Here is a 9,979-nt window from a genome sequence, read left to right as displayed (position 1 = left end):
GAGAAATCATTTAGCTTTAGAAAATAATCCAGAAAAATAAGATGGACAGGGAGCTAGATTGAACCTTCAGTAACCTCATTTTAGGAACAGTTTGTTTTATGTGCTTCAGCTTTATTTGATTTTTTGAAGGAGCTAACAATTTTGAAGTCTGTATGCTTAGAGACTTAATTTATATATATATATATATAAAAACATTGACGTATGGAGATTTTTGGGTTTTTTTTCATATAATCTTATTTACAACTTAACTTGCCTTGTGAAATGTTAGAATAGTTCTGTTACATTTATTTCCTTAAAGATGGGGATCTTTCTACTGAGTAGTCTTTGGCTCAGGCTCTTCAAGAATCAATATGATTTGAAAAATCTTCTTGCATCTAACTTTATAAAGCTCTAGAAACTTAATATAGGGAAAGCTGAGTAGATAAAATAATGAGGATCATGAGAACATTAGGAGAAAATTGGAAACACTCAGAGAAAAAGTGATAAGAGTTTATATTTCCCTCTGGAAAGCCCTGCTTAGACTCTACTGGAGATCTGATTCATTTAGCAAAAAGGAAATTCAAAATATGTGAGCATTAGCACATCTGTGAAAAATAGAAACTCTTTTTTACCATGAGTAGAAGCATATCATAAATAACTAAGTCCAGTTTCTAAATAACATAGTTCCCAAACTGTAAGTGGTCAGTGAAAAATGAATATATTAACAGGGGAGGGCAATCCTGCTTATTTCACACATTTTTGTACGGGGGATGTGTTTATAAAGAACAAGCAGTTGGAGCAGTAAAGATCAGAGGCAGAAAATAAAAATTAAAAGCAAAACGGACAGTCCTCCTATGGCCAGGTGATCACTGAACTAATGCATTTTCTCATGCAAGCAGAAGTCTTACAGAATTACAGTGAATAAACATGGATCTTTTATACATTAAAAAACCTCTCTCTCTTTCTCGTTTGTTTCTTCTCTTTCATCTGTCCCTTAAGAAAAATATCTGGGTTAGTACTGAAGCCAGCATGGGCTTTGCAGTTACCTCTCAATGAAGCTCTGAAATACTATGCCAACAGTAAATATTGCATGTCTTCTTCATTTATAGCGTTCAATTTTGCTGGTGTCTGGTTTTGGGCCTTCAGAAAATAATTATTGTTCTCAGTCCCACTTTTGTTTTGCATACATTCATTCAAATTATCTGTTTTCATATTTTGTTTTCTTCTTGGTCCCCTCATTAGTATTACTTTGGAGTGAATGAGAATGGAGAATGAGCTGTCTTAGACAATATACAGAATTCCCTCTAAATCGGAGGCAATGTATTAAGAGTGTGTGTGTGTGTGTGTGTGTGTGTGTGTGTGTTTGTGTGTTTGTGTGTTTGTGTGTGTAAGCATCTGGGAAACACAAATTGCTTCATAAACATTGAGGAACCTACACCTTTATGGGTGCAACTGTGACCCTGTCTTATTTAGATCCAGCCTGGGAATCAATTCTAGTCTCATCACAGCCCCATTGAGTCAGTGTTGTGGGTTTTTTTTTCCTGTCAGGAGGCTAAGTTTGCTTTCCATCATAGGAGATTTTAATCAGGCAGGAACTAAACACAGCTGTATACTTCTGAAGCACACAGAAATAAACACAGAATTTTCCTACAGAATTAAATAAATGATATTGATAAAGAAAGGATAAAGAAAGGAAAGAAGTTTTCTTAAGCATGAAGCACTTATTCAAGGCTCTTTTTATTCATGAAAGGGTAAATAATAACAATTTTTATTCAAAATAACTCATCTACATACAAGAAAAGCAATTGTTGGGCCAGGGTTACTAATTTAGCTAATTTGATGATTATACAATAAGACAGAAAAGGAAGTTATTTGAAAACAGCAATCTAATTTTGTTTCATTGATTGCTTCTGTTTTATAGCCTTCAGGTTATTTTAGGCATGTTGTAGTTTTAATTTTTGCAGATGCAGCTTGAGATTAAAAATAAATAAATAAAACAGGAAATGTATGACTAGAGCCTAGCCAACTGTTTTGATATATGCAACCCCTGGGGACCTAAAGCAATGCGCTTAGGTAATATACATTGCAAGGTAAATCGGAGCTGCAAACCACATGTTGGGAACTTTAGAACCTTTTAGTTTTGCTGAAGCTCTTTCAGGCTTTTTGCAGAATGATTTGTTTCATTTTGGTGCAATTCACTGGACTATATTCCTGTCTATATCACCTAAAAACCTTCTGTTATTACAGTAGTTCATCTATTTTGTTCTCAAGACAGAATGATGTCTTGTCACTTACTTGCTTTAATGTGTAATCTACTTAAAATGCATGTAATGCCCAGACCTACCCAGCTCATTTGCTAGCTAGCTATGACTTCATAACAGGTATATCTTGACATAAAAACAGGAAAACATGACTAGTTTCAATAATTGTTCACCGTCAGTTGGTTAAACAATTATGCTGACTGAGCTGTAAAACAGTGGCATCAGAAAAGATCAACCACGGGGAGCCAAAATCTGGCTTTAGTTACATCCAGAATACTACATTCAGTGAGGAAGATTAGTTACTTTAGTAAAGGTTAGCCAAAAATGGGTACTATCAAATTTTATGATTTTTCTATGGATTTGTGGATGCACTCCCTTTTGTCCATACTCCTTTCTGTCTTCTGTGTCCTTTTACCCTCACTCTTCACTTTCTATTGCATTCCATTTTAACATCTTTTTCCTTTTCTTTTGCTCTTTGCATTTAGATGCTTCTGCTTGTATGTCGCTTGATGTCTTTCCTCCCAAACCTTAATTATTTTAAAATAAAGGTCTCAAAAAAAATTGTTTTTAACCACGAGATTGGCATAATCCATCCCAACCATTTTGTCTTTCTCTCTCTCTCTCTCTGCTTGCACACTGGATCCTTCTTATCTTGCTGTCCTGTCTGTTCAGATCCTAAACTTTTTGGAATAAGGCCCATCTTTTTCACAGTAAGAGATTACACAGTGGTGCATTGATCCCAGCTGGAGTCTTTAGACACTAACAAAATACAAGTAATTACAAAGCATTGCCATATGCCTGATCTCCAGCAGCTGGGAGGTCTGTAAAGGGTGTGATGTTCCCACTCCTCTGCTTGCCACCTCTCTAATCCTGCAGGCCAGTCTGCAGTAGGGTGTAACACAGGACACAGCTCTTCCTCCTATGTCAGCAGTACTTGTTGCAGAGCTTCCACAGGCTTCAAAGCCCAGCTGAGGAAGGACTGCAGACCCACGCACCCAGCGGTTTTCCCACGCACAGTTCATCTGTGCATGATTACTAAATATAATTAGGACTGATTTCCATTTGTCAGCATTATCAGTCTATGAGACATTGACAGTCACCCTATGCGACTTAATGAAGAAATACAGTACAGAAGCTTACATTTTTGGCTCTTCAGTCATAGTTGTGGAGTGTCTAATTAACAGTAAGGTTTATACTACACATACCCTTAAATGCTGCCTTGAAAATATTAAAGGCATTTCAGAAGGCTTAATTTCAAATTTCTTAGGTTGCAGGAGTCTGTCTTAATCTGAACAGCATTTAAACACAACAGTGGAGGCTAATTGTTTGAGTGCTATCCTTTTAAACCCTACATATGGATGAACGGAAAATGTAAGCCAACACAGATTAAACTATAGGCACCAAATCAGGAGACCAATAGCAAGGTCTGTCTCTGAATAGCTAAACAGTGAGTCTTCTCTAAGGGTAGCTGCAGAAGGGGTCACCTCTGAGCAGTGATAGACTAGATTCAGAGCATTTATCTTCAGAATACAAAGTACAAGAATGAATATCAATACTATAATTTAAAACCATGCAGCCCTCCAAATGAATGTTTAATTTCTCTGATATAGATATTACATGTTTAAAACATATGTATAATAAATTTGGGGCATATCCCAATATAAATACAAAGGGAAAACAAACGTGTGAGAGAAAATGGTGGCATAAAAATGTATGTATTTCTGCAGAGATTTTAGGCATAATGTTGCTAATAAAACTACTATTTAAATTATATCTCTAATATTTATTTATCTATAGTAGCAATAAAACCAGATCATTGTTTATAAATGTAATCCCTGATAATGAACAAACAAACCTATTACATATTCATGAAGTATAATTTAACCTGATTAATATTATTTGACAGGCATGGCTTTTGAAAAATATCCTAGACCTAGACTGTAACTATTCAGCCCCAGAAGTAAAGGCGCAGCTTAGATTTTGTGCTAACTTGTGTTCATGAATTTTATTTCCAGTCATTTATAAATGCAGTCTGCACATTAACACTGTTTTGTATTACAAAAAATGAACAGAAAACCAGAAAAAAGACTCTGAAATGAATATATAGAACAGATCTATCTTTTGTTTAATACCACATGCCACTAGGTAGTTTGGTTTTGCCAAGGAACCCTTCAGATTACACCAGGGAGCTGTTCTTAGAAATATAGCCCTTGAGGTTTGACCTCAGATATTAAAAATTACTAGTCTTTTCTAGAAATGTTGCCCAAGAATGCTTAAAAAATCAGTGAGTGACCCGAAAAATAAATGTTGCCTTCTTCCAGACAGTTTTAAACTTTATCCACTAGATCATGCTTTCATTTTGCCACAGTAATCTGTCACTTATTATTTATCCTTTTGAAGAGAGATTGACTTTTCCCATTTTAATTTCTTGGGGAGTTTAAGTTATGTAATATAATGTTATATAATAAATAAAATGCAGCTTAGGAAAAAAAACCTTTGTAAGGAAAATTCAAGAAATGTAATCAGAAGCTTTTTAATTTGTGGAAAAGTAACCAAGGTCTTCTTACAGAACATTTGCTACTATATGTCTGTGCATTGTATTTATTAGGAAGTTTGAAGGATTTGGGGGTTTAGCTCTTTGTTATTTTGAACCACTTAGAGTAAGATTCACTTTACCTAAATTTAGCAATCGAAGCTATCTCTGGGCTCTCTTTACAGTCAACAGGAAGAAGCAAGTCCTACCACTGAGCAGTTCCCTCTGTCCCTGCTGAGAGTGTGGTTTCTTCAGACAGGGTAAGATAACCTAGGTGCTCAGAGTCACTAAAAGAGGGGTGTCTGGGCACCCCGCATCCTCAGCTAGTTCATTCACTTTCTTCACTTGGCTTCTCCCATTTTTCCAGCTCATCAAACCCCTGTAAGCTGATTCAATGAACTAAGCCAGCAGAAAAAAGAAACTAGAAAAAGGTAATATGTAATTTTCTCCTGGATTAGTGAGTTAAATCAGCTCACAGAAGGTCTGACACGTGCCAGAATTGGTGCTGAGGAAGTGAGGCAAGACAGGGAACGAGGAGGTGGAAAAGGACAATCGGGAAAGGAGGAAGGGGAAGCAAGTCTTTCCTCATCAGCAATATCAACCTCTTAAATATGATGCTTGTCTACTTCCTTAGCAATTCTTTTAGGAAGGAACTGATTGATCTTTGGAAATGAACACATCTTCATCAACCATATTGAAAGTTAGATGACTAATTTTTAGATAGTTCAAGTCAACTGAGATGAATCCACTTCTAAACAATAGTTGAAATGTGAAATTGCTAAAAAGTTTGAGCTGTAGCTTACAGATAATTGCTACATAAGCTATTATTATTCAAGGTTTGGGCTAAACTTGAGAGAATTGCAGGATTTCAACCCAAGATAACTAAAGGACAAGACTGGAAAGAAAGCCTGGAAAAAGGAAGACAGATCTCATTGTAACTGAGAAATTGAAGACTCTCTACCAAATGCAACCTGTGGAGTCATGAAGAGTGTAATTAAGACATTTCCATATTGTCATGCTAAATATTTTAATTTTTTTGCATTTGTTTTTCCTTTCATGAGTTCTTTTTGGCTGTGTGACTGTTACATTAAAAGGCCTAATACAGATAGATTGCTTTTTATGTAAATATATATTTGGCATAAATCTGCCTAGGGAAAATACTGTGTTGCAAATGTTCATTAGATCAAAAACATGAAAGCAGTGACAGAAAGGCATGCTCTGTTGTAAGAAAGATATAATAGCTTCTGTCTTCTGTTTTAGCTGGTATTAAGCAACAAGCTCAACTGCAGCTTTCTGAAGGGTAATATTTTGTTTCACATTTTTGCTTTAATTTTAGGCCTCTGTAAAACTGTGATGACAATTTATGAAACTGCAGTAAGTGAAAACATAATTTTGTCTGTACTTTTCATATATTTTGCCTATATATATATGACTTTCTGATATAAGAAGAAATGACGGAAAGATCTACCATTGCTATGACAGTGAGTCATGATTAAAGATAAGATTAAAAATAAGAGATCCAAAATTGAAGTCACAGAAAAGAGAAATCAAAAAATTCAGACAAACCAATCTAATGCTAGGTGTAACAAAGAAAAGACAGTCAATTCCCTTCTGTAACAGAGTGAAGACTATTGAGAGACAATATTGTCATAACAGCAGTCCTTTCAAAGATGTTAAAATGAACTGGGAAGTCTCCTTTCCTAGGAGAAATGCCTAGGAAAGGAATGAAGGGATGTTCTTCCTCCTTTTGTGGCTCAAAAAAGATTTTGTTAATATATGATTTGTTGTTTTGCTCATTTTGTAATGCATTATACAAATGGAGTCACTGAGAAGGTGAAAGTGAAGGTAACAAAAGTAAAAAGAGTCCCCAAAATTCACTTTAAAAATATTTGAGGTGCCTCTGGATGTCTCTTTAGAGATCACACCATTTTAAACAGCTTTCCTTGAACTCATCTTGCCTCACAGCTATCAGACTTTGGAATAAAAAACAAAGCCAAGGACTTTTCAGATAGATTTTGCAACTAAAATTTAAAAATTCATAAGAACGCCATGTCTATATCTGAAAAGAAATCTTACCTGCTTCAGTTACCCTCACCTGGAATTTCTCCGGCTCATCCTAGCTGCAAAGCTCAGGCTCCAGGGCTCACAGCGTCAGCCTTCCTCCTAGATGACTACCTCACTGCTTGATCATGCTTTTTTATCCCCCTTCTTCATCCCCCTTTGACCGTGGTTCTTGCTATGATCCATTTAAGAGCAGTCTAGGTGGCTTCTTTGGGATGTGCTATTGGTACTACTAGAGCGATTTGACTTTCATTGTTCTCTCCCTGCAGAAATCCTTGCAAATTTCATCTACATACTTCATCCCCCTCTTCCTCAAGCAGCAAGTACATATTCTCATAATGTAAAGCTCCTTAGCTTTACACTGTCCTACAAGGCATACATCATGTTACACCCCTACTTCCTCATACTTATCTTCAGTGAATTATCAACTTTGATATGAAGTGTACCCATGGCATATTTGGATAAGTTGATAACACAGAACAACACTGGTGTTGGACTGATTAACAAGATGTTTTCTTACTACTGGCTTTCATCCTTGAGTCCTTCTCTCCAACACTGGTATGATCAGTTTTAGGGGTGAAAATATAATTTGAAAATTTGACTAAGTTCTTTTAATATATCTCTAATCTAAATGTCAAAAAGGGCAAAAAGACCTAAAGGGCAGGAATTATGGACTGGAAACTAGCCACAGACAAATAGTCTTAAGAGAGGATTTTGCAAAACATAGAGTATGTTTCTTAGATGTTTCATAACCCCTCAGAAATCACTCTTTACTTTTCTTTCTCTCTGTATACATATATCTATATATATCTAAATGTACATAAAATATATTTATAATTTTAAAAGTGAAAGTTCTAATTTATTTTTACTTCTCTTTACATATTTTGTAAATGTAACAGAACTACACTGCAAAATGAATTTTTCTTCCTACCAACTGGCCTATCATTAGTGTGTATACATCATCAAATCAGCAGGGCTCTTAAGATGTATTAATACAATATATCATCAAAATGGTTTGCTTTAAAGATGTATTTCTCAACTGTAAGGCCAACTGGCAATAAAGAATATATTCAAATCCCTAAATTTTGCTAGACATTTCAGTTATCTAAGCTATTTAAAATTGAGTTGTAGCTGAGAATGCTGCTAGATTTCCACGAAAGGGCACTAATGTGTTTGAATATGTGACCATTAATTTTTCAATATTTTTTGCTGTTATTAAATGGTTTCCAGGCTACACTTCAAGAGTATTTAGAGACATGCTGAAACAATTGGATCATATTCTTTCTCACATATGATAAAAGGGATTTGAAGTTAATGGTGCCGTATATTAACTATGTTCCCAGTGCAGACCTTTCTTCAGCCAACTATTCATGAAGTTTCACATTGTACTAGATTATTACAAGACATTACTTTTAGTAATAGTGACATGTGTCAAAGTGAATCCACTACAAAATGCATTATTGATTAGGCTTTAGTGAATAATTTGCAACGATGGATTTATTTAACAAATTCATCCTATTGTCTGCCTGTAGAATAGCTTCCAACAAACAAACAAACAATATATCAGAATATCCTTGAATATATTTAGAAACATACAAATGATCTATATTCAGGGTTTGCTTTTCATTTTGTTAAATTTGTCTGTTTGTATGGCCCTCTGCAGCTCTAACATTCATGGATAGTTTGTTATGAGCATCTAAAACACTATCTTACTTGTTTATTTCTAATGTGTCAGCTGTATCAAATTAATTTTGTTCCTAGATTAACACAGAAAGCATTTTCTAGGACTAGTAAAGCTTTTGCAACTATTTGTCTAAAATCCTGGCTTTACAAATATTCACTTGCATCTCTGAAATTTACTTTCTCCTAATGCTCTTGCCAGTAAAACTCAGTCCTTCAAACATTCCTGGAGAAAGATCACCGAAGGGCTGTGCATATTGTCAAAGCAAATTCAATCAAATACTGGTTGGAAATCTTGCACTGTATTTGCTCAGCTGTGTTAAAAGAACAACTCATTCGAGTTGTTCCCAAGGCACCCCCTAAGAAAACCAAGGGCTGGAGAAGTGGTTTTATATTTAAAGACACACAACTGTATATTCTCAATTTAAGTTAAAGTTTTATAAATATATCCTTCACAGTTAGGTTACTAGAGCCAAATCATGTTATAGATCTTTGAAGAGAGCAAACTTTGGACCTTCTTGGAAGAATCCTATGGAATAGGGCCCTAGAAGGAAGAGGGGTCCAAGAGACCTGGTTAATATTCAAGGATGACCTCCTCCAAGCTCCAGAACAGTTCATCTCAACGAGCAGGAAGTCAAGCAAAGGGAGCAGGAGACCTGAATGAATGAACAAGGAGCTCCTGGCAAAACTCAGACAGAAGAAGGAAGTGTACAGAAGGTGGAATCAAGGACAGGCCACTTGGGAGGGATATAGGGACATCGTCCAAGTATGCAGGGATGGGACTAGGAAGGCTAAGGCCCATTTGGAGTTTAATCTGGCAAGGGATGTGAAGGGCAGCAAGAGCTTCCTTAAATACGTCAGTAACAAATGGAAGACTAGGAAGAATGTGGGCCCGCTACTGGATGGGAAAGGGGCCCTGGTGATGAAGGATACAGAGAGGCAGAGATATTGAATGACTTCTTTGCTTCAGTCTTTACTGCTAAGACCAGCCCTCAGGAATCCCAGACCCTGGAGACAAGAGAGAAAGTCTGGAGAAAGGAAGACTTTCCCTTGGTCGAGGAGGATTGGGTTAGAGATCATTTAAGCAAACTTGACACCCACAAATCCGTGGGCCCTGATGAGATGCACCCACGAGTGCTGAGGGAGCTGGTGGAAATAATTGCTAGGCCACTCTCGATCATCTTTGAAAGGTCATGGTGATCAAGAGAGGTGCCTGAGGACTGGAAGAAAGCGAATGTCACTCCAGCCTTCAAAAAGGGCAAGAAGGAGGACCCAGGCAACTACAGGCCAGTCAGCCTCACCTCCATCCCTGGAAAGGTGATGGAGCAGCTCATCCTGGAGGCCATCTCCATGCATGTGGAGGACAAGAAGGTGATCAGGAGTAGTCAGCATGGCTTCACCAAGGGGAAATCATGCYTAACCAATCTGATAGCCTTCTCTGATGGAACGACTGGCTGGGTAGATG

Source organism: Apteryx rowi, unplaced genomic scaffold (genome assembly GCF_003343035.1).
Source record: "Apteryx rowi isolate R43461 unplaced genomic scaffold, aptRow1 scaffold_358, whole genome shotgun sequence".
NCBI classification, from domain to species: Eukaryota; Metazoa; Chordata; class Aves; order Apterygiformes; family Apterygidae; genus Apteryx; species Apteryx rowi.
The sequence above is the reverse complement of the archived record's forward strand: the minus strand, read 5'-3'. Positions refer to the sequence as shown.